Below are 27,474 nucleotides of genomic sequence, written 5' to 3' on the forward strand. Positions count from 1 at the left end.
ATTCTTTAATGGATCTCCCCTTCACTCCTCCGCCTAAGATGCCACGGACAGCCGCTGGTCGCTTCTTCTTCACTACTGTAGACCATTTTCCGTCTTCAGTAGATCGTCCAACAGCCGAAATGTCTATGACGTCACGCTCTGGATCAGGAGTACTTTCCCGAGTTTTCGAGATCTCGGTCGTAGACTTTTTACTGATGTTATCTAAAACCTTCTGTGACCTGGTTATTCGGGACGTCATCGTATTAGATTAGAGTCCCAGTTGTTGTTGATTTCTGTTTGACACTCGATTCCTTAATTGGCGTATTACCGCTAATTACCGATTTGTTGGATTTCGGCTTGCTCGGTAAAGCGGCGGGTGGTGCATCGCGCGGGGCCGGAGGGGAGCACACCAACCGACAGGTACACGTTTTATTCAACCGTTCTTCTAATTTTTCAACATTTTTTAGCAATAATTCCACAATCACTAACACAAGATTTGGTGCAGCAGACACGAGATCTTCACCATTACACTGAACTGCTTTGTTTATAGTCAATATTTCTAAATTTAACTGAATTAAAGTCGGTCAATTTTAAGGATAAGAGGAGAGCACACAAAAACAGTCGTCTCACGTCGGCGGTAGTTACCAATGATGTTTGATGCATGCAGTTAAACCATCGCTCGAAATGGAAAATTTTGCGAACCGGAGCGCTTGATAATTTTACGAAAATATTAACACTGTTACTTATCTAACTCTATAGATATATGTATCTAAAAAAAGATTTTGTTAGATTTTTTTATAATATGACATATCTCGCACATACGGTCAAATTAATATTTTCACGAGACGGAGCGATAATTTTGGGGATCGTATGAACCGTAACGGCGCTCCGGTGCGTTCCGGTCCATTTCGAGCCCTGAGTTAATAATATTTAATGGTAGTTTTAATTATGCATACTCACGTCGCAAAAACAACAATCCTTCCTCAATAATAGTATTGTCGCTAGATTTCAAAATCATCCAAGTCCATAATGGATGAATAGGAGAAAAACAGCTTTTTTGTTTTTCCAAGTACACAGTCGTAAAGGTGGAAGTTTATATTAATTCGAGTACTTATAGAATATTTAAAATTAATAAGTTCCACATTTTAATAATGCAGAAATGTTAAAAAGCAGTAGTTCTTCAGCAATTCAAAAAAAAGTCAAAAATACCCAAAGGTGGACTTGGCTGATTTTGAAATCTAGGGACACCGATGGTGAGTGACAAATTATTGTATGTGTTTGGTGATACATTAACGAGGCGGCGTTTGATATATTTGTGCATTGTACCTACATGAATATTTTTTCCGGTGGCGTATTTTTTGATGCAATTGATTTCAATAATAATAATTTTTAACGAAAGTATCTTTCTATTTTTGCGGAGCTTGGCTTGGAGGCAGTTGTTTATTCTAACTGAAGATTTTTTCATGTATCTTATGAGTTTAATTTTTCTGGTTCTGAACCAATTTGGGGGCCCTAATATAGCCCTTTTCTAAAATAAACCCAGCACAGAATATCAATTATCAATTATTTTACATCAATTAAGATAAAATAAAAGAACGTCGAATTAAAAAAACAAAGAAAGTAGCGTCTGCTGCCTCATACAATTTTCCTGTATTATGAGTTGGAGTAGATCATACATATTATTATAGCAAAAAGTATGCTTAAAGTGTGCAGTTTTCCTGCTCTTGATAGGTATCTATGAGTTCCTTTATTGATTCGTCTTAAAACTTCCTCATTATATCAGAATGCTACGTAAATATGGCCAAATCTTAAAAGCATCTAGTTTTTTTATATATTTTTTATGTATATATTTAACGTCCAGTTTTCGTCTTCGTATGTTATGATGATATACCACCTGGCTTATATCACGATTATATCACGATAGGCTTATATCACGATTGTGGGGGTAGGCAGATTGAGCGTCGCTTTGGGGTGGCAGTTACTCGAAGGGCGGCAAAACGAGAAGAATCATTAGGTATATATAGAAATAGCTATTTAACTTAGTAATTACGGAAATATCTCTCCATTAAAAAATACAGCTAACTGGTTGGAAACAAAATGTATTAATTGATATGGAATGTTTAACCGAAGTGTATTTTTTGTCGGGTTTGCGATGTCTAGTTTACTTCTGTTGGCTTTGGACGTCACATCCTTGATGACGAGCAATGACACGTGCAGATTTGAGAATTATATTTGAATTATAGGTAGGTACATACTCGTACGTATACTCGAACAACATCTTCTTGGCTAGGTGTTAAAACGGCGAACTACAATCTCCTCCCATTTTAACCGCAATTCCATTATAAACTAACAAGCTCCTCCCATTTAGTCGACAACAGCGCCTTCCGGCTTTTGCCTAAATCTTCTTGTTGGAGAGTACCTAATTAATTTATCCAAATATTTTTGCCAGTCACTCGAGAGTTTTGAAAGTTGTCAGGTGTATATTGAATTGTATCTGAAAACTGTGGACTCGCAATATTGTCTTTTGAAGTAAAGATGGCATTTAAATTAGACCTATATATTTTGTTAGTATTGTATCCATACAACACATTTCTTAGATATTGGAGTCATAGAAGGATCATAAATATTGTATAAAAAATGGGGTGGCATTTTAGCGCTGCCTAGGGGCGGCATTTTGTCTAGGAACGTCACTGGTTCCAGTTTTCTTATAGCCAACTTAATCAAAACGATGTTATAAATAATTGATAATTTATAGCAAGTAATTCAGAAAAATATTATCTTTGAAGAAGTATTTTTAGCTTAGAAGTAGATATAAAAGGAAAATGTTTTCTTGTACACGTATTATTTTAGACTGAGGTAAACAGAATAATACGATACCCATAATATATTTTGACTTTTACCAGTCGAAGTGAAAATAATATTGATACAATAATATATCAGAAGGTGTGTTGAGAACTAAAACAGCTGTCGAAAGCTTTTAGTTACGTATTATTATTATTTTTTGTATAAAAATAGCAACTTGATTCCTTCCAGTATTCTTATATTATTTTGATGTTATAAGGATTTAATACACCTACTCATTCTTGTAAATGACAAGAGGCATTGAACCCTCTGGAAACATTGGAATAAGAAACTCCTCGTTCGAGAGAACCTCTCTCTTCAAGTACTTGGGCTCCAACATTACCTCTAAAAATGAAATGTCCCTAGAGCTCTCTGACCGACTGAGAAGTGGAAATGCAGCGTACTTCGCGCTGAGTCGTCTGTTCAGGTCCAAAATGCTGTCCATCAAAACGAAATTCCGGGTGTATAACGTGGTCATCAAGCCAATCGTCATGTATGGATGTGAAACGTGGGGTTTAACAGAAAAACAAGAAAAGGCGCTCCAAGTGTTTGAAAACAGAATCCTCCGGAGAATACTTGGACCCGTCAATGAGAACCACCGGTGGCGCATCCGCACAAACGCTGAGATCTTCGACCGATACCAACCTAGAATCACTAATATTCTGAGGTCAAGAAGGCTCAGATGGGCGGGCCACGTTGTACGATCTGAAAGATCTAGAACTCTCTATAGGATTTACAAAGGCACACCAGCTGGCACTCGACCTCTTGGCCGCCCTCGACGGAGATGGGGGACAACATTCAAAGGGATGCGGAAAGGCTGGGGATAGTCAACTGGGAAGAGAGAGCGCTGGACAGAGATGCCTGGAGAAACGTTGTGCAGTCGGCCATGGACCTGAACGGCCCCTAGCGCCAGTTTAATAATAATAACTCATTCTTGTAAACGTCCGGTTCAATTAGAGACGCAAATTTAGCAGCCGATTAAAACATGTTTATTCAAAACTCAAGCTGTCATTATATATTTTTTTAATATATACCTACTTATTTGTTTCTGCCTACTCAAAAAACCTATTATTTTGTATGCGCTCTGTTGTGGTCAACTGGATCAAGTAGATGAAGTAGGTTTCGTATTTGTTTACATTGAAATAAGACCACAATTTACAACTGGTGTTGGTTAGTTTTTAAAATTCAATTCAATCCTGCGAAATTAAGCCATTATAGATTATAGTCAAAAAATACCGGTCTATATATAAAATATCTAAAATTATTCAATTAAATCATACATAACTTTTGGGTATTTTAGAATAATATTTTTGTATATATTGTAGTTCGGTTTTAACAGGGCTTATTGCATTTAAAAAATATATTTACAAAAACATGACGTGTAATATGTATTCTTAATCCAACGAAAACAAATAAGTATTGTGCCATTATGGTTTGGGCAGGATTTAATTGATTTTTAAAAACTGACCGATATAAATGATTATTTTATATTATCATTATCTAACACTAATACAACATAGATTACATAGGTATATAGTTATTTTTTACAGTAATAAATTCTAACTTATATACGCCCCTTTAGCATAGTAGCGCTCAATAATATTATATTTTATATTGTACAAATCGCGCGCTGAAATCGTGCCAAATAGTGACTGTTGCTTCATTCAAAAAAAAATGTCAATAAGTTATTTTTTTTAATATTCATTGTGTTTCCCAGAAAATCACAACAGACTGATAAGACGTGTGAATCGTCACACATGCGATTTCGTAAAAGTTTAGTAGACATTTTTTTTTCAGACGATGACTAAAAACTTGGCACGCGTTTGTTTTAGTGCAAAGTTGTCCGTGTTTTTCTTTGCTTAGCGCCAATGAGTGTGGCACAATCAAAATACAATGAATGCTATTATTCAAGTAAATCAATATTAACTATATCTATTCTTGAAATCATAGCCACGTAGGGTGTGATAGGTCACATCATCAGGGGCGCGACAACCCAGTGTTGGTCTTGGCCTCCTCCGACAGCTCCCTCCACCTGTCCCTATACAGTGTGGCCGCTTTCCAATTCGGTACCCCAGAATACGGCAGTCACTGGCAGCTCCATCCAACAAGTGAATCTTTGACCTGCCTCTTCTTCTACGCCCTGTTGGATTGCTGGACATCACTCTCTTTGCCGGTTCATTTGCATTCATACGGTGCACATGACCTAGCCATCGCAGTCTCCCAATCTTAGTTGATAGAACTGCGCTGCAATCTTCGTACAGCCCGTAGAGCTCAGCATGATATCTTCTCCTCCAATTGGTGCCGTCCCTGATCGGTCCATAAATACGGCGGAGAATTTTTCTTTCAAAAATGTTCAGGGCCCATTCATTTTGCAGAGTTAATGTCCAGGTTTCCGATGCGTAGGTAAGCACTGGCTTTACAAGTGTCTTGTAAATAGTGCTTTTAGTTCGGCGTGATAGTATGCGGGACATAAAATGTCTTAATAGGCCATTATCTGCATTTATGTGTGATAGGTCACACCCGGTTTTAATCGGGAGTATCACGGGACCCTACGTTTTATGACTGGGATTGTCTCAAAAGCAGAGGTCACTGTGTGCTTTCACTGAATTTATATGACTTTAAGTTAAGAGTGCTCATGGAAGAGAGTAGCACGTAAAATATAAGCAAAATTTCAAATTGTAGTTCGTAAAAAAGGCTAATATAAGACTTCCGAACAATCTAAGTATAGAGATCTTGACGTTAACAGAATGACATCAAAAAAAATCAAAAATTCAACAAATTTAGCCTTTCTGGCGACCAGGTTGGACGGTCCGACGGACCCAACAACTGCTTGAACTGACTTGAGCAGCTTTTCCCTTTTACACCTTTGGTTCAGCCAGGTTTTACAACGCTGCCTGATTTCCAGGTTGTTTGTGTTCTTGTCAAGCCTATTAAATTCATCCTCTAGGTCCAAACATACATTTAAAATAACGAATTTGCCAAACCCATAATTTAAATCTGAGACCCATGAATTCACAAGCGGATACGATGTTATCACAGCCAAATATGTGTGCAAATTTACATAAATTAACAAAATTGTTTTTATAGGAAAAAAAATCATTTTATTATTTACAGCACTCATCCGATCTATGCTTCAATTCGTGACATATATATTTTTTGCGTGAAAACTGTCACGCCTGACCGACCATTTCTTGGCAACGGTGCTCAGTGCAGTCAGTCACCCTTCGCTTTCCATATAACAGATCGTGAATGTAATTTTCTTTGTACGGGTCCGTTACATAAATCACGTGACGTCACATCACGGCGACAGCTGGCGATGCATCTTTGTGATGTGTAAACACTACAATAGTATTGTATCAAGTGTAACAATTGCAATTAAGCATAAATAATTTGACCTTCCTAATAAATTTTATTAAACCTAGTGAGTTGTTCGGAAAATAGCCCCAATATAGAAATATCTACTATCTTCACCTTCCTTGCTCACTTGCCCTTTATTTTTTTAATGTATTTATTTTTGCACTCATTTTGTAAACCAGGTTTTTTATTTAAAGCTCTCAAACAAAAAAATAGGTTCCGTGGTTTTTTTTCCGTGAATAATTTAAAGTAGATATTATTATTAATAACTATTGGTTTGTTAGGACAATAGCCCAGGACTCGAAATGGAACTGAGAATACCGGTTCCGGTTCGTGAAATTGGTAAAATTATCGCTACGTCTCATGGAAAAAAAATTTACTGTCTGAGTTTGATAGGCTATATAATTGAAAATCTAACAGACTTATTTTTATAAAATACACATAAAATTTGATAACAATGTAAATATCTGTTGAAAATTGTCGAGCACTCCGGTTCGTAAACTTTTCCATTTCGAGCGCTGCAATAGCCCCAATCTAGATATAACCAAGCTTCTAATAGTACTTACCTATGTACATAACATATATAATATAATATTCTTAGTGTACATATTACGCAGAGGTACCTTCTTGGGGGTCTAGGACGATTCGACTCCGGGACAACAGGGGCCCGATGTTAGAACTTGCGAGTGCCAGCTGCCCGGTCGACATGACGTCATATGACATCATTGTGACGTACTACCGGAGTTATAATATAACGAGAGATATGCTCGAGAATATAACGCTACTCCGACAGCGGCGCTATTCATTGTCACCATACACATATAGGTGTTTCATCGTAATAATAATATCTACGGTGGGCACTGCGGGCGGGCGGCATGCTTCGAGCGTGTATTGGCTGACGTCACAATTACGTCATGTCGTCTGGTGCCACACGAGTCGATAGTTAGGAAATCGCGGTGCTGGGCGCCACACAATCGAATGAAATCATGAATTATAGTTACCTACTTTTAAAATAAATATTTAATATTATTATTTATATTTAAATTATAATATTATTATTTAATACTTGGTGAGAATAATTTACACATGCACATGTTAATAATGATTTAATTGTGCATATTATTTTGCTTAAGTTCCAACGATAAAGAGTTCTTTTATTTTTATAAAAAGCCTCAGACATGATAATTAATTCTCAATCCGCAATAAAAAAAATATAAAAGTAGTAGATAGAAACTGATTCAAATTCTTCGTCTACTTTCTATGTAAAATCGTTACGAACGTATATTTATTTCATTCGATAGTGCGGCACCTAATTGTCCTGGTGCCCAGTTGTCCCATTCCCTACCTTACAACTCGGCCACTGCTAAAGACACGCCTGGCGTGTTACAATTAGCATGATAATTAAATGTGGTAATTAACTGGTCAGCAGTGAAAGTATAATATGTATCTAATAGCCACACGCCACGCGTGTCTTTAGCATTGATAGAGTTTATATTTGTTGTAATATTTTTTTTACACATTTCAAGACTTTTCATTCAAACCACCAAACATCGAAATATGTTCATTGATTTTCGCATAATTAGTTATCTTGAAATCACGGATTATGTACCTGCGTAATATCAAGATATTCTAAGAAACATTGAGGAATCCATGGTATTTCCGTCCGGGTCTTAATCCTCAGTCATGAGATCCCGACAAAGAAGAAGAATAATAACGTTGTTAAACAATGGTTACCTACTCAAAACATAACCGAAGTCAACGTTCGTATATCATAATAGTACGCAATATCTTTTAAATACCAAGTAGGAGAATAAGGAGTGGGAGCTACGACCACTTCCGGGCTAATACTATGACTTTTACATCCTGTGTATACTGTTATATCGGGTAGACGAATCACAAAATAAACTGCGATCATCATATCATATTATATTAAAATGGATTGTTGACATTTTTAAGACACGCTTTTTCAATTACCGTTCAAAGGAATAACACAATAAGTTAGGAAAATTAATATTTATGTACCGCAAACGACTATCATAAAAATTCTATATGTGAAGTTTGTGCCGTATAATTTTAGTGAATTTATGCCTTTTGCAGGGCATTATTTGATTCTCAGAAATTCTTTAAGCGATTCCAAGGTTGTGGCCTAAAATATTGTCTTTGGTAGAAATTTATGTCTTCGTTGTTTAGCGATGTAGGGTTGTCCAAAATTATCATTTTTACTTATACATAGAAACCTTAATAGTATTGGTCATTTAATTTCATGTTTGTATTAAACTGAGTAGTACTTATATTGAATGTAAGTATATAAAACGTATTTAACCAAAGATTTTGAGTACAATACAGATAAAGCTTTTCTTATAAAATATAGATATTCAAAAGTGCGTGACTTTCTTTTCCTACTGGGCTCCAACTTAAATTTACATACCCAATACGAATATTTACAAGATAAAAAGAACTTTTTATATACAACGTTTTTCAATTTTCTGTTGAATTATTATGCTCAATATGCTCAAACTTTACTTGATATGAGGTAAATAAAAAACAAACAAACAAATATAGAATACTGAAATGTCATTTTGACATTTCTTTTTGATTTCCATAATAACGCACGTATATATTAATAATTTAGTTGCTAGAACCACCCCCTTAGCAACCAATAATTATTTTTTACTTTTTACGGATTTTTCTGAAATAACTTTCCACCCAAAACAGAATTAACTGAAAATGAATTCAATCTTGCTTAAAGATGGCTAAAAGTATTAAAAGAATGCGTTGGAATCGTGTTCTGATATATTCTAAAAGTTTCAAATGTCTAGTTAGTCGGTAAGTTTGTTAAAAATCGATTGCAAGATTTTTACTGGACAAACAAGAAAACGAGCTAATAAAAATGTGGTAATAATAAAATACTATGTTTGTTAAAATTACATTTTCTGCTAATTCCAAATTTGAATTTTGACGACAGATTGAGATGAAGTTTCCATATTTTAGATTCGATTTTCTTTTGTTTGACTTATCGGTCTTTATTATTTTCATTTTGACGTGTTTTAGGTATGCCTAGATATAGATATAAATATTTTAATATTGTAGAACGTAATTATTATTATTTTATTAAAAAAGGAAGCGACCTCGTGCAAAGCCTGGTACTACAGATCAGATAGTATTCTATAACATAAACATTGAAGTGAAAGGTTACGTTTGGTTACTAATCAGGCACTAACAACCATACTGCTTGTTGCTGAGGAGATCTTAGAAACAAAATTGTTTACTTATATACATGCACGTTGCAATAAAAATCAACCTGAATCTTCAAAATTAGTGGCAGTTCCAAATTTAAGTTTACAGATGGAAATTTATCAGCACTTTTTACTTGACTAATACAGATACAGTGGTACATCGTCGCAATTATAATTACACATAACAATGATTATCGTCCGTACAAAATATATGGGAAACTCAAAAATGTATTCGAAAGTGATATACTTAGTGACATTTGACAGATGTGTATTAACAAATTTAATAAAACGAATTTAGCTGTAGGTACGAGGAAATTAAATAAATTTAATAAAAAACGATGATTCAAGTTCGCATAATTTTATCAGTTTCTGAATCTAGTGTATTTGTGTGCAATTTTATTTTTGTTATTTCATTTTTAAAAAGTTTAGTTAGTCTTTAAGTCTAGTTTTTGAATTTTCCCACATTATATTATACTCACCTTACGCGAGGGTGAGTTTAGGTGGACGTAATTTTATAAAAAGTTTTAAAAATAGGGTCTAACAGCCTAGTTCACTCGGTGTGCTCCCGTGTACTTCAATTTTTTATTATTGTATTATTTACTCATGTATTTTTACAACGTTTTTATTAGATCGTATTCCTATTTGTCCGGTAAAAATCTTGCAATCGATTTTTAATTAACTTCCTGACTAGCTAGACATTTGAAACTTTTAGAATATATCAGAACATGATAACATTTTTTAATACTTTTAGCCATCTTTAAGTAGAATTAAATTCATTTTCAGTTAATTCGGTTTTGTATGAAAAGTTATTTCGGAAGAAATCCGTAATCCAATCCACTATTATTGGTTGCTAGGAAATTATTAATATATACGTGCGTCACTATGGAAATCAATATGAGTGTCAAAATGACATTTCAGTATTATTTCTATCAAATACAATTTTTTTGATCGTTTAAACTAGTCAAGTCAAGTTTATAATATGATTCAACAGAAAATTTACAAACGTTGTAAGTACATAAAAAGTTCTTTTTATCTTGTAATTATTTCTATTTTAGTTCAATATTGTTAACATTTATTTTTTATGTCATGTCATGAATTCTTTTAATTTAAAATTTGTCATGATGATTACATTATTATGTGCTTAAAATAATAAATTTGAAATTTAAATTGAAATTAGTCATCGAGGTTTCTAATATTCAAAATGTATATACACAGCTGTATTATGCATATTTTGGTAAAATTAAAAAAGAATACTCAAAATTATTGTATTATTAGTAAAGATATAAGTAATTATCCAGTGCACTGAAAAAAATATTTTTGAAATGGAGTCAGTAAGTCAAAACAGTTTAGAAAACTATGAAATATACTAATAAAATAATGCATATTATGCCTTGGTTAAATTTACTTTGAATTCTGTATAATTTGACTTGCAAGTATTTGGAGACAGAGCATTTCTGCGTATACCCTGCTTACACTCGACATTCAACTGTCACTTAGGCCTGTCACTCGAAACGTACTTCACACAACGCTGAATTGCTGCTTCACATTGTTGTATGAATAATAAACTCCAGAACAAGGAAACCAACATGACATTGTTTCGCATTAAGAGAAACGTGGGGTGACATTTAATTTCATGAAATATTCCATAAGCTAATACCCTGAATACATCATTAAACTATCATTCTTGGTAAATAATATTAATTGATAATTATATTACTAGTTCTGGAATGTGCGTATCTAATAGCAACATAAAAGAAGAAAATTTAAAAATAGAAAACAATAATAATATGATAATTTTCACAATGGGACGTAATATTCAAATTATTGAAACCCATATTATGTTAGTTTAGCGATATTTAACTTAAAAGAAATTGTTACTTTGTTGTATGCTAGTTCGGCGGAGTACATGTATTGCAGATGAAAGACGGTAGTTAATGGTCCACGTGCCCAACATAGGTCAAAATGGAGCTTTTATGGTATTTTCAGAGCATAATTTGGTCTTTCTTTAAACGTTCTAGATAATCTATGTACCTTTATAATTTTGAAGCCTTATTATCCTTTATATTTATTTTAAACATTTGATGACTGCATAAAATATTTTTATTACATAAAATAGTATTCTTTTAAACCTCTCGATCTAATGTTTTAGAATATAGTCATATTTCAGTACATTTGGTCATATTTCAGTAATTCAGTGGTGTTAAGATGTTCTAGGTTTATTAATTTTTAAACGCATTTATAAAATTTATGTTAACATTATTATTAAGAGCGTACATAAGTGAAACGGCAAATAATTTTCAACTATAGGCGTGACGAAATTTTGGACTCGCTGGCAATCGGAGAGCGAAAGTCGAGCTGTGAACACGTCAATTTGTTTCGTGATGGTGACGGGGGTATTAATTCTTAAATCGTGTAAAGATGACTAAAAACCTTACTCATTTACTTGAAAAAGAAAACATGTCAATGAATATATTATTATTGTTACTAATTGAATCATAAACATTACATTAAATGGACACATGTTGAATTTTTATGACAAATTATGTTTTGTTCTGCAGGCGTCTTTTGCACAATCTTCGCGTCGCGTAGTCACGATCTTTTTAGACCGTGCCCCAGCTGATGTATAGCCTTAAGATTTTGAAATTAAAACATTTGAAATTAAATAATACCAACCTATGTTCGAAGGGAAGAAGGCATTGTCAAAAATTGTTACTTTTCTGTAGAGCCAAGAGAAGATTGATTTTTGAACCATTTTGAATGGAAACTTCAATGTTTTTGTATGGAATTTTGTGATTCAGCCGCATTCATCATTTTGTGCATATATATAATAGGTAAGTAGGTACTTATATTATATAAGTACCTTATATTACCTACTTACATAAGTGAATATAAAAACTTTTTAATAATTTGGAACTGGAGTGCAATATAATTTTTTTCCACGAGTCGGAGCGACAATCTCGGGGATATTTCAAACCGCAGCGGCGTTCCGATGCGTTCCTTTTCATTTCGAGCCCTGGTATATGTTCGGGTAGTTATGTTAGAAACCTCTTTGATAATACTTGCAGAGATTTTGTTTTCATTTGGGCAACGTTTTATACGATGGCCGCGCCTATAACATCGTGGGTGCCAGATTCGAATCCTGGGTCTGACAAGTGCACATATTGTTTTTAAATTTATGTATGAGTTAGATTAGTAAGTAGAGTGTGGATCTAATAGGTTGATCAAGTGGCTGAAATCCATTTCTAATACATACAAAATCTGTCAATATAAACCTCCACTCTGTGGAGGCCAATATGATCTTATTGGGATCGGACATGGTTGGAAAAAAAATGTTTTATATTAAATTTGTGAGAAATACTCATCTTTTAAAGGTTTTGTTATAATTGAATAATTATATGACTGGTTGAAATTATTTCATTTAACCCAATTAAATTTTATGACGAATCGATTGTATATCTTAGTCAAAGAAAATTACGTGATAATGATAACAATAGTGCATCGGGATAATAATATAGAATGACAGGAGCGACCTTCATCTGGGTGTTTATTAAAATCAACTAATTTATTATTGTGATTTATTGTTAGGGTTTTTTACGATGACCTATTGGCTTTAGGCCAATCAAGTATTCGTACACCTAAGTGCTTTCCATGGTCGTTTACCTAGGTGATGCGCGTTTCGCACGGAAAACAATTTATTTGTTTAAAGTTGTCATTAATTGGTAGTAAATGGAGAAAATTCCTTGAAAAACCTTCACCCAGTATTCACATTTTCAAATAACATTTGCTTACTGACTTGTTGGTGGTAATTTATTCTCCAGTCGTAAGACAAGGCGATTATTATATTATTGTAAGGACTAGGTATTTCTATCATCCCACGTACTAAGAGCGATTTCAAATTTACATAGTGTTATAACTGTTTTTGGAAGATTTAAAATAATGAAATCAATGTTGTATAATGTGATGATAAGTATATTTTAATTAGGTACGTATCGAAAATTTAAATTTTTCCTGTTCGTTTAAATACATCTGATTTTTTTATATTATGTTATTATATTATGAAAAATAAAGAAACTAAGAGCCCTTACTAACTGGCGTCTTTACATCAAGTCGTGAGACGCGAACATACTTGACGCTCGAGTAAAAAAGTAGCGCTACCATTCCAGGCTGACGCGTGTACCGGCATATTAAGTAACGCCGCGTGGCGCTTTTTTAAAACCTCCTTTGTAAGTGCTCCAAAGTGAGCGAGCTCTAATATACCTATTACAATCAAAGTTTTTTTGTGATACAATACAATGTAGACATATTTGAAGATTATGTCTCGGCTATCACTGCAGACCTTTTAATTACCACATCTAAATAACATGTTAATTACATTTAATGGCCAACTACTCCAAACGCGCCAGTCGCGGTGTTAGCACCAAATGAGTTAAATGACGAACGCGATGGTCGAGCGATAATGTATCGGCTTAGTGTCGTGTGTCTCGGGTTTGAATCCTGGGTATGGCAAATGTACATGTTGTTTTTCAAAGTGTGTTTGGACCCAAAGTATGGGGTGAATAGGTTGAGCACGGGGCTAATATACATTTAATAATTAAAATAAAGTTCAATAGTATATAGTACTAATTCCATTTAGTCAGGACCGATTTCGTCCGCTTCAATGGGACATTGTCAACTAGTGAACAAGTTGATGCAGTCAACTGGTAAACAAGAACACCAGTTTACAATGTCCATTTGAAGCAGGTGAAACCGGTCCCGACTAATATATTAAGCGAAGTAGAATTATTAGTACTATATATTGTATTTTATTTTAATTAATACAATGTATTGCCGCTAAGAATTGAGAGTTAACACCATAAATGAAACTAACATACATTTTTCGTAAAAAAAAATCTGTTGAAGCTTCCATTCCGTGGACACCCATATTAGGTATAATCCGTTTAGGATCGAACATGGTGATAATAATTATGTAAGGAGGTCAGCAAGTATTTTATTTTATATAATATTATGTAATAATTCCGTCTATAATTTATATTCAATATCTTCGCATATTATGTTAATTAATATTATACATTATATACGTTAAATTCCACATTTATCAAACCCACATTTCAATAAAAAATACATGCATCATTCGATTAGTTTCACCGTGTTTATATTATATTTTATGAAAATTTTGCGGCAAGTTGACCATTGGAATTAGGTCAAGAGAATTCGATTATCGAGGACGTGATAAGCGACACGGTGGAATTAAAAACGTATTAAAATATCCTATAACCAAAAATGTTATAAAAATAGAACGCATACGCCCTTAATATTTATATTCTAGATTTTTACCGATATTTTTTACGATCGTTTTATATTACTCTCTAATAGCGTTAAGGCTGGTTAAAACTCGCTAAAAGGTTACGACGTCAATAATAAATTAATTTTAGTACCTGTCACCGTTTTTTTCTATATATTTACGATGTGTACAGTTTAATAAAATACTAAATGTATTGTATTACCCTTCGCATGTATAAAAGTTCATTTTTATCCGTGCTAATGATAAAACTGAAATGTCTGTCAGTCACAAATTACTAAAAAAACTACTGAATCAATACTTACTGTTCTTTTTATAAATAATTATAATAATAATAATAATATTCTTTTTAACACTTTAACAGGCCATGGAACCTAGTGGCAGTAGTGTCGTAAAACAGTTGTGGCGATCAACGAGTCATATGAAAACAAGCATTGTCATCAAAATCCGTGATATACGGAATCATTATGAACGAAATATTATTTAATTATTTTATATACATTTTTCACATGCCATCAGCGGTTTCGGTTAGTGCTTACTCAGCGAGAAACGTTAACAGTGAAAAGAAGATTGTTTAATATACACATTTCAGCATACAAATTTCACATAAATCTAATTGACAATTTCAAATATGTACTAATATTTATTATGTTAAAATGCATTTCTCGCCGAAAGCATGGGATACTCCGTGTCAACGTCATTATTCAATGGAAAAGGGATTCAATAAATATGCTATCGAGGTTTAATGAATATCTCACTCCCCTTTTTTCTTGATCGTGTAACAGTCACTCCATATCAGTTACTCATTATCGTCAAGCCTCGGAATGTTATATTATTGACTTGTATGTAGGTACCTATCTAAATTGTATTTGTCAATACGGAAATATATCTCGCCATCTCCTCCAGCAGCTACAAGTATTCAAACTCCGTTCTTCACTTCTCCATCATCAACACCAACAATACGTCTTCACCCCAAAGAGTAGTGTAATTAGTAATATAAGTTAAACAATCACAAATCGCATAAATATATTGCGACCTCATCGGGATTGAATTTGAAGCCCGCGGATCAAAATCCACCGCCTTATGCAATGGACTACGAGGGCTGATGCAAGACTTAGTAGACTTTTAGTATACTTTCATTTCAAAAGAAATCTTTTGAACATCACGCACTTGCAACAGTATGTATACGGCAAGGCACGGGTTGAGAAGTGCATTCCTAGACATTTAATAATACGAATCAATTCATTTAATTTTTCTTTCCGTACTTTACGCGAATGAAGTTATGTCGCAGTCAGCTTATTGTCTATTCACAGTCTTCCCATGCTTTTTCCATGTAATTGCAGTAGCTTAATCCAGTTATTCAGTTTACTGAATCCCTGGACTTGGACTCACATCGATCGTAATTAGGGTGATCTTTGAGAAATCCTGACAGCATCCATAAACCAATATTAATCAAACATACATAATTTAAAAACATCTCAAGTATATTATACATCTATATACCCAATAGAAAAAAAAAAATTGAGAAAAAAATACGACACGCGACGGGACTTGAACTTGTAACCGCTGGATTCGCGCTAATGTGTTTTTCCAATTAAGTCACGGGCATCCTACTTAATTATGACGATTTTAACTAGTAGTAGGTAATATGCATAATATGCGTAACAATTTTTCAAATTATGTATGTTCAATCTGCTGTCTGTTCAATCTCAATTGTCAAATCTTGTGAATTATTCGTTGAATACTAAAAAATAGTTCATTCAATATTGATTAGTTAAACTGGCGGAACAGACCGCTCATGTCTATGGCCTACTCACGCACGCACGCGCGCCATCCAGGAATCTCTAACCCGAGCCTCGCTTTTCAATGGGTCACAGTAACCTCTCTGCGTCCAATTTATGTTATCCACCCATCTCCTCCGGGGAGTGTACAGGGTGCCTATAAGGGTTCTTTCGTTTAACTTTATAGAAAGCTCTAGCTCTATTGAATCTTACAATATGACCGGTTCATCCCAGTCTTCGCGCCCTCAAATTATTAACTATAACTATATTAACTATATTATATCGCCAGTAGGTATTGTTAATAAATTGAATTGAAATAATTACAAGATAAAAATAACTTTTTATATACCACGTTTTTAAATTTTCTGTTGAATGATATAAACTTGACAATTAATTCTATGTATTAATTTAGGACATACCTATAAGGAAATTGTCAACAAATCATTTCATTTTTTTTGCTATTTTGCAACAAACAAACAATTAATATAGAATACTGATATTTTGATTTTTATCGTAACGCACTTATATATTAATTATTTAGTTGCTAGGACCACCCCCTTAGCAACCAATAATAGTGGATTGGATTACGGATTTCTTCTGAAATAACTTTTCATACAAAACAGAATTAACTGAAAATGAATTCAATTCTACTTAAAGATGGCTATTAAAATAATGCAGTGGCATCGTGTTCTGATATATTCTAAAAGTTTCAAATATCTAGCTAGTCGGGAAGTTAATTAAAAATCTATTGCAAGATTTGTACCGGATAAACAACCGCCGGGCAAATAAGAATACGAGCTAATGAAAACGTTGTAAAATACTAAATATTATGGTTAACAATAATAGTTGATGAATTTTTAAATAACCCTTATATACATATTCGTTATGTAATATAGCTCGCAAGAAGGATGATAAGCTGGAGACATTCTAGGTATACGTTTACGTCGAAGATCAAAGGGGATGAAGAAAAGCTCCCACCAGAGCTTAAACAAATATTAGTCAACTTTACTATCCAAAAAGTGTTAGATGTGTCAATGATAATTTATAAATGGGGTTTCGATAATACATATATTATTATGCACACAGTTTTGTAAGCTCTATCGCTTGGCTTAGCCAGACTATTAAATAATGATAGTTTACAAAAAAAAAATTACCGAAGACCACAGTTATAAATATATTTACGAGATTAAACAATTCATATGCCAGGAATACAATATGGTTTATTAGTCACTAGTACGTTTATTATAATATAGATATCGCGCTCAACTCAGCATGCCTTTTTCAAACAGTATGTGAAAATTTCAACATCACATACCTACTCTGTTTTCAATCTAAATGTAACGGTCTATTTCTTTGACAAGGTAGGACATTTATATTTAATTCAATACTGACTTAAAATAAAATCTATCCAAATTTAGTTGACAACCAATTATCGGCTGTGGAATTTTCGGATCACATGGTAAATTGTATGGATAAGAAGAAATTCCATTCAATATTTTGAAATAGTATCGTCAACTGCATGGCGTCTATTCAATAAATTCTAAACTATTCTAAACGCCAATTTTTCGAATTAAGTTTTATTACATCAATCGATTCTATATGACATTTCTGTATAAACCTAATTGCATAGGATTATATTGAATTTAAGAAACAATTATTTTCATATCACTTCTTAAGTATCCTAAGTGACATTATTAGCCAATGTTTTGAATTTTTCATAAATTAGAAATTGGAAAAAATCTCCCCAAAATTAATTGTAATTTGAAACACAAATAATGTTTTTTAATTTTTCGATATTACAGAACTAAATCGAACTAAGTATAGGTTCATAATTTCTAAATTTCACTTTCCTGCACATTTTATGGTTTGGCGTTTAGGATAGTTTAGAATTGAATAGACGAGGGTGTTTGGTAGAAAAATAAATAACTATGAATGCAAATTTAAACTTTATTTTCGGACGCAGTGCATGATTATGATTACACATAACATTATCATATAGCAGCGATGGCGTTAGATTAGATTAGGTTCTGTTAGAGAGGCGCAAACACAGAACATATTAATCAATATAATTCCGATAGGCTATACCTTAATACACTACATTTTAACGCAGGGTTTTGAACGTGTGAGTGTCCTACGAAAATGAACCACACAATATAGACGTGCAATAGTGAATGTTACTAATTTATTGAATGAGGGTCAGTGCATAAACTGAGAGCAGTTGTCAGAACGAAGGAAAAGCGTATTATTGACACCTGTTTAAGTTTATCCAATATTCTTCCACACTCAAAATCGGTTTACTGTTACTCTACATCAGTTAGGTATTTCAGTTCCCATTATTTCTAACTTTCCTGGGTTCAAACCTACGTCTATACGTTATCGAATAGTACACTTGCAACAATTCATCACGTGTAGGTAAAATACTCGGGTAGTAGCGATGGAGTGGTGAGATGAGGTTCGGATAAAGAGGCACGTATCTTTATTAAAACTTTGTCAAATAATGTACCTACTTCCAACAATAATACATCACGAGTAAGTAAAGTAGTGAGATGCGGCAAAGCGGTAAGATGAGTTAGATCCAAAAAGAAAAAAATCCAATTACTTACTTAATCTGTTTCTTCATTCTGTATAGGTATATTTATTATATTTTATGCAGAGAACGTCGCGGGTTATCGTTAGTATACCTATATATAATAATATATTCGTGGTGCTCAAAGGAAATTGTAGTAGGTACCTATTATATCAGAAGAATATTAATATACATCAGCAGTGGCGCACCCAGGGGGGGGCAGGGGGCCCTGGCACCCCCCAAAATATGAAAATCATCAGAACGATTTTACCCATTGAAATTTAAAGCCAATAAACTATACATTGGGCTTAGACAAATAACACGGAAAAAATGATTTGTAATGCTCCAGCATGCTTTTTAGAAACCCGTTCCCTAATGCACTGTCAAAAAATTCTCAGTGTCCACCCAAATTCCAGAGTGGTGTAGGTCATGGCTGGGGAGGGCTGACAGGGCTCTAGCCTGAGGGCCCGGGCTGTGGGGAGCCCGGCGTGTCGCGTTGACCAGATAAGTGAGATAAACACACATCATAAATTAGCTTTAATAGTAAAAAAAGTCACCTGTGGCGCTATTATATTCATGACCATGAACATTTTAAATTATATAATTGTCCAATATATTTTCTGAATATTATGTGTCGATACTCGACAGCTCCATTATTAAAGTAGATGTATTGAAAATCGCCAAAAATTCACTGCATAAGTACTCTCAATTTGAACTAAAACACAATTTGCATAACGTTTATGTAGTGTTTCACACTGCCTTTAATCCAAGCGGTGGATAGGGGGCCCGTCAAATACCCTAGCCTGAGGGCCAGTTTCAGGATGTGGGGGCCATGGTGTAGGTACACCGAGTGCAATAGACAAAAGACCGATAAACGAGATATTAGGCTGTGTTGTGTTGAGTAGGTTGTGTATAAGTTAAATGCAATAATACTTTTTTTTGTCCATTTTCAATTAATATTTTGGAACCTTAATGTTACAAAACCAAAAATCTATGATAAACATTCGGCGAAAAGATCGACTACACCCACTACAGTCGGTAGTGGTGTAAATCAAAAGAACATTTTTTTCGGTGGAATTCGGCATAAATATTGTAGCTCTCTAGACCAGTGTTACCCAAACTTTCGACATCTGTGTACCCCTTCTATAATTCTCGTAACACTGAGTACCCCTCGTCAAAGAAAAATGCATATAAGTACTTTAATAACAATCAAAATATATTTCTATTTTCCTTTTGTAGTACATAAACAAAATAATAATAAACGAATAATAAATTCATTCATAATAAAATATAAATAAAAGTTATATTATAAAAAATAGCATTCATTATAATCAATGAGAAGGATGAAATTGTTTATGTTGAAATGACAGATCATCGTAATTTGGTTCCCTGATTATTAATTTTAATCTGAGATACCGTTCCACACCATGAAGTTGGAAAAGGCAAGATGTATTTCAGGAATTTCTCTGTTGAAACTGGATATTCATGTTGCATTTGCAACCTAAATGAAATTTAAGTACACTTCTTATATTTATTTTGCAAGAATCCGTCTGAAGCTAATAATTCCAACAATTTCTCTTCTTCCGCATGCGATAAACCTTCTAACAGCTTGTATTAATGCTTGTTGCACCAGGCGCAGCCATAGCCCGGTGCAGCGCGTACCCCCACCAAACTCTTCCCATACCCCAGGGTGTACGTGTACCACACTTTGGGAAACACTGCTCTAAGCCAAGCGGGTAGCACAGCCGATATTATTTGAGTAATGTTTTAGCATACTAGGTGCACATGTCCAGCATGGTCGCTGTTAGTCACTTCCAATCCGCTAGTCGCTGATGACACGCTCAAAGGTGACCGCCACTATGCCTCCAATTTAATAAAAACTAGGAGAAACTGTACAAATATATCGGCATGTATTGTGAAAAAATGTAAAAATAATTATATGAAGGAGAAAAAGAGCCTATGGGACTAATTTACATTCTCCTCCTTGCCCCCCCCCCCAATATTAAATCCTGGGTGCGCCACTGTACATCAGTACTAAAAATCACTAAGTATATTAATAAAAAATATTATTCTTTTGAAAAAATTATATTTTTAAATGAAAATGGAGGCTAACCGTGTCTAAAAGTATATTCTCTAGATTCTAGCTAGATCTAGTGTTATTATTCCCACTCTTAAATCAGGAAGGGGCCTTGGACTGAATATGACCCACGTTTTATCATTTATTGTAAATGAAAATTTGAATTCAGGTAATGCCTCATTTTATTCTTTCCCCAAACTATCGAAATATTAAATTATTATCTCTTATAATATCATTCATTGGATCTAATCATTTGGTTCTTCGATTGCTGTCTACTGGATGATATAGCATCTGAGCTTAAAAGCTTTTGCTGAGAGATGTGAAATGATTTGAAAGCACAGCTTTTTCATCCGCAAAGCTAAAAGCTCGTGGCAGCGGTCGTGTTAGGTCTCAGGCAGACAGAAAAAGACCCAAACGAATAGCGAAGCAATAAAAATACGCAGCGTGATTCTCGGAACAACAAAACGAACTGTAGATCATGCAAAAGCTTACGGATTATATACCTATAGGGTGGACAAGTTACGAATTATCAGATCAAGATATATAAATAGAAACAAAAAATAGTACGCATGGAGAAAGCTGTCATATATTTAATTTTAACAGATATTTTTGTTTGGTAGCTTGGAAAATGAAACTAAGAATCTAATTCAGAAGGGACAATTTTCAATTGTCTAGTCAAAAGTATATTTATACACTAAGAGCACCGTGAAAAAGTTTGAAAACTACCGGTATATCTGTTGTTTTATGTGTTTCTGTGTACTATTCGGAAGCAACTGCTTAATTTTATTATTTTTACAATAAGTTTATCATTTTTTTATGCAGTATTAAATCTCAGAATTGTATGAAATTTTAATATTTTGTTCCGCATTTATGAGAAGAACTGGAAAATTATTGCTCAGATTGTAAATATGTTTCCGTAATATTATTATAATAAAAAAGGTTATCGTCTACGTTTTTAAATGTGAAAATAATTTGACCAAACTATCTAAAAATAACGATTGGACTAAAATAAGATGGCAAACATCTAGTTGGTGTCACCAAAATCCAATACTATTGAACGGTATTACCCTCACAAATACCAAGGGATGCAACATCCAGCACGTTTTGGGTCAACCAGTATCTAAATACAAACTCAGCTCAATTTAAAAATACCACTGTGATGTGGAAATAAGATTTTCGCATTTCTTTAAACACGACATTAATGATTCGAATTTGTACAACATACAAAGCTTGAAGTGATTTTTTCTCCTGATTTATTTGCAACCATCCATTTTGTCAGCGCCATGCGGCGGACAGTGTTTGTAAAAGGAATACTTTCAGAATGATTAATTATTTGATCGAATCGATTCGATGAACGAATTCGTCGATCAGTTATCATTCACAAAATTATATTAATATTTATAATGTGTATTATTGATTGCAGACGAAGATTCGCGATAATTTATTTGCAAATGGTTGTGATGATATAACTTCTCCTTCTGCTGCTTAAATCATATTGTCATGATCATAATATTATAAAAGTTACTTAAAATAGCCAAAAGAAAAATATATTACGCCATATTAAATGCCTTTGATGCTACCGTGCTGGACGAGTGGTAAAGTGGCCGATTATAAAGTCGTGAGTCTTGAGTATGTATACCGGAATTGGCACATTCACGTATTGTTTTTTGATGCTTCAGAGCTTTTTTTCAGACCTTTTTTTTCAGAGCTTTTGAAGGTAAGTGGGTGATGGTGTGATGAGGAGATGAGTGAAGAAGAGAAATATGATTGTTGAGAGCGATTGGGTGTTTATTTAGCGGATTGACAAGTACAGTTTACATGCGACACAATGCAATAATAATTATCCCTATAATACAGTGTGACAGATAATTTATAAAATACAAATAAAAAGCGGAGTAAGATATTCGGCATTAGTACACACTGTACTTCTTCACGATTGAATACTGCTGACACTGAATATCCCACGAATTTCAGCCAACCAAATGGAGTATTGTCTGACGGTCTGAGAAATGCATGATAATCAGAAACAAATAGTATTTGCTGTATAAGTACAGTTTACATGCGACACAATGCAATTATGCATGTGATAGACAATCAGTGTTTAGCATTAACCGATACCGCTGATGGTTTGTGAAAATTTTATATACAAATAATTTAATTAATTTGAGAAGACTCTTAATAGTCCTAATATCACGTATTTGTGCTGATATAGCTTGGTTCTCACAGGCCTCGTTGATCATACTTATAAATTATTAGCAAGTGCAAGTAGTTACATCTAAAAAATATTGGAGAAATTCCACGACGTCAGTTAGTAATCGAAGTAATAGTAATAGTTACCTACTTTGATTTAAGAAACAAAAATCGATTGCCAAAGTAGCTTGATTTTGAAGAACGCTGATGAGTAGGTATTAAAATTGACCAATAGTTAAAATTTGTCGCAATTAGTATGTCACGCCGTAGCATATTGGTTAAATGCGACGGATGGGGCCGTAAACCCGGGAGATACGGGGTTCGATTTCCCGTCGGGGTGACTTACTTTTTTCAAAAAAAGATTTTTTCTATTGGTTATAATATACTCTCTCAGAAAGTGTTTTTCAAAATTATATAATATGTTCAATAATCAGAATGATATATTCTTAAATCTTGTGAATTATTCGTTGAATAAAAGAAATAGTTAATTATAGAATATATATTTATTTGATTTTTTTCAAATCAATGATGTAGATAACGGTTAGATCTATACACTCGCTCCTCTACCCGCTACTCACCTCACCACTCCAACGTTACTATCTACAAATTTAACCAACTCATGATTAATTGTTGCAAAGTTATTTTTGTGCGTTATTTTGAGAAACTTTTTACGATAAAGCTTTATTTAATTAATACAAACATTGCTGTATATAATATATGTAACTTTCATTAATGTTATTCAATATTTTTAAGTTTTAAGAGTTATAATGGTACAAAAAGACAGACAGATATACAAAAGATATAAAAAATATATCTGTTGTGCTTAGGTATAATGCAAATAGTCAAAACACTTATCTAAAAACCAATATATGTCACAAAAATACACATATTAAGATTATATTATGTTTGTCCCTAAAATTTGAAAACTGCACTCTTAAAAACAATGCAAAATTATTGCTTGCAAATAATTTATACATTCACCACAGTAGCTTCATTATCAGGTTCATAATATAAAAGTTCCCTCTCCATAGAAGATAGTTTTACTTACATATAAGATGCCAAAAAGTTTATTCAGGTTTATTACATATCAAAGTAAATAAACACAAATGACCTACTAAACTTTCTCATACGTCATAGCTTTCGTTGAAGTTCACCAGTAATAATACACACTATCATGTATGTTTATACTAATTTATATGATTGAGTATCAGGAATACGCAGAAATGGGTTCATTACGAACTATTTAAAAATAAATAAAATCGGTTACGGAAGATTTCTTCAGATCTTTGCTTGAGCGAAAAGCTATAAAACGTATTCACTGTGTCAAAAAAATACCAACGATTTTTTTTTTGTTTAATTTAAAATGCAATCAACATATAATTTGTTATGTTCGCCGTGTTATGAATTTAACTACCAGTGGCTGGGTTTGCGGAAAATTTACAAGAGAATTACGGATATGAGTATTATCTTATATTATTTAATTTCGGTGTTTTTTTTCTTTTTAGTTGCTGAATAGGAAAAAAATCTTAAATATAATAATTAACCTGTTAGCTCAAAATATTCAAATTCTAAAATAAAAATGACCACCGTAGGTCAAAATGGAGATTTTATGGTATTTTCAAAGCATTAGCCTGAACATTCCTGAAACGTTGTAGATAATATATGTATATCATTTTGAAGCTTTATTATCCGTTATATTTATTTTAAACATTTGATGACTGCATGAAGTATTTTTATTACATAAAATAGTATTCTTTTAAACCTCTCGCTCTAATGTTTTAGAATATAGTCATACTTCAGTACGTCCATGTGAAGTGGTGTTAAGATTTTCTAGTTTTATTAATTTTTAATTGCATTATTTATAAAACCATTAGTAAAATTTATGTTGACATTATTATTAAGATTTTGAAATTGAAACATTTGAAATTAACTAATACCTACCTGTGTTCAAATGGAAGAAGGCGTTGTCTAAATTTGTTACTTTTCTGTAGAGTCAAGGGAAGATTGATTTTTGAACCAGACCCGAGTTTCGCCTTTCGGCATCTTCAGGCGCCGTGTACACTCACCAAAGGTAAGCACACACTGACAACGAACTCTCTTTACTCTAGTTTATATAATAAATCAATACAATAAAGTAGGTGAAAACTCCATTACCTACCTATCAAGTCAAAGTTTACAAAAAATACAATAAAAAAATTATGAATAGTTGAAGTATCAGTAAAAACCCTAATTTGTAAAAACCCTATCTTATTAATTACAATACACTCGATAGCATATTATAATAAATCGTCAAAACATAATAATAGATCATTATTCTTTATGAACAATAAAAATACTACATTCAAGAGGTGTAAATCGCCAATTCTAAGAAAAATAATTACTGGGGTTAACTAATGAGATATTAGTCTTCAATAATACTCTTACATGGTACCTACTTTCCATTAGAATTTAAATTCAAATTACATTAAAACCTTCAGTCGATAGTATTAATATTGGAAACTTCAATGTTTTTGTATGGAATTTTAGATTTATTAATTTTTAAACACATTTATAAAACCAACAGTAAAGTTTATGTTGATAATCTCTGTGATCCTAAATTTGACAATAATTAGGCATTTTATTATTGGTCATGCTTGGTATACCTCAGTGGCAAAGGGTGGAGGTAAGCTATTAAGATCCCACATAAATAATGCACGTTGAACTTTGTCAGTGATACGTATTTGTTTTCATTGAAATAAGACTACAATTTGCAGATGGTGTGGGTTTGTTCTTAAAATTCAATTAAACCCTGCGAAAACCATGTCATAATAGATAATAGTCAAAAATACTCGCCTATCTATAAAATATCTAAAATTATGAAATTAAATCATACATAACTTTAGATTTTTTGTAGATAGAATATTATTTTTTATCTATTATAGTTCGGCTTAGGCAAGGCTTAATGCATTAAAAAATGAACGAACAACATGTAATATGTATTTTTAATTCAACGAAAACAAATAATTATGTATGAAAAAGTGTGCATAATTTTGTCGTATCGCCCAAAATATACCAAAACTATTATGTTTTGGTTTAGGCAGGGTTTAGTTGGTTTTTAAAAACTAACAAACACCGTCTGTAAATTGTAGTATTAGTTCAATAAGTATGACTAACAAAGCATAATATGCACTATTTATGGCGGATATTAACAGCCTATCTCCACCCTTCGCTACTGATACCTACATAATAATATGCATAGTCACTATTGCTGTTACTCCGGTCAAGAAAAGACAACACATAACGCCGCATTTTCCATAAATATGAAATAAGTGTGTAGCTGTCAGTATATTATTGATCAAATATCTATTTTTAATGTATCAAATTATTCGACCTCAATAATAAATTCCCAGCGTGTCAGCAAATTGATTGGCGATATGAAATACGGTATCGCAATGGAAAATTAGTCTCATATCCATTCCCATAGTATCATATTATAATATGACTGTAATAATAAAAAAACTTCACAGCTACTCGTATTTAAACCGCTGACTCGTTCAATATAATTATGTACTGGAATATAATGTTTAGGTACTTGTATTACTTTTGACTGTATAAATTACAAACAATGATTTATCAAAATGTCACTCGAATCTATGTACCTGGCTCGTAACTATCTCAGTAGATAATAAATGTACTGTCATTGTATTTATACTATCGTACCGACCGTTACGCTGCAAATAAAACTCGCTTCTGCATACATCTTCGACTTCTTCACCATCATCCTCAACACTATAACCCACACACCGAACACCACAAGTGTCTCTTGTGGAAACCAGGTCGTAATAGCCAATCGGTTCTACTACGAGATGGACATATAAAGCAGCTCTCAGAAGATGTGATCCTGATTCTGCGATATCTCTTTCCTGTAAAATTTTTAATATCTGGCAAAGTATTGCTTGCAAGCTATAAATTGCGCATATCATTTGTTTGTAAATACCATATGTACCTAATTATATGTTACTAATTGAATAAAAATATTAAATATTTCTTTTTTAGATTCCTAATAATAAATTATCTCATAGAGAGCTTTCTAACTTAGGCGATCAAACGAATTCCGAGCATAAATTTTCGACTATATCTGTAATGGCAGACGTAAATAGCTTTTACTCATA

The sequence above is a fragment of the Rhyacophila brunnea genome, unplaced genomic scaffold (assembly GCF_057557595.1).
Source record: "Rhyacophila brunnea isolate RB1 unplaced genomic scaffold, BYU_Rbru_1.0 scaffold_9, whole genome shotgun sequence".
NCBI classification, from domain to species: domain Eukaryota; kingdom Metazoa; phylum Arthropoda; class Insecta; order Trichoptera; family Rhyacophilidae; genus Rhyacophila; species Rhyacophila brunnea.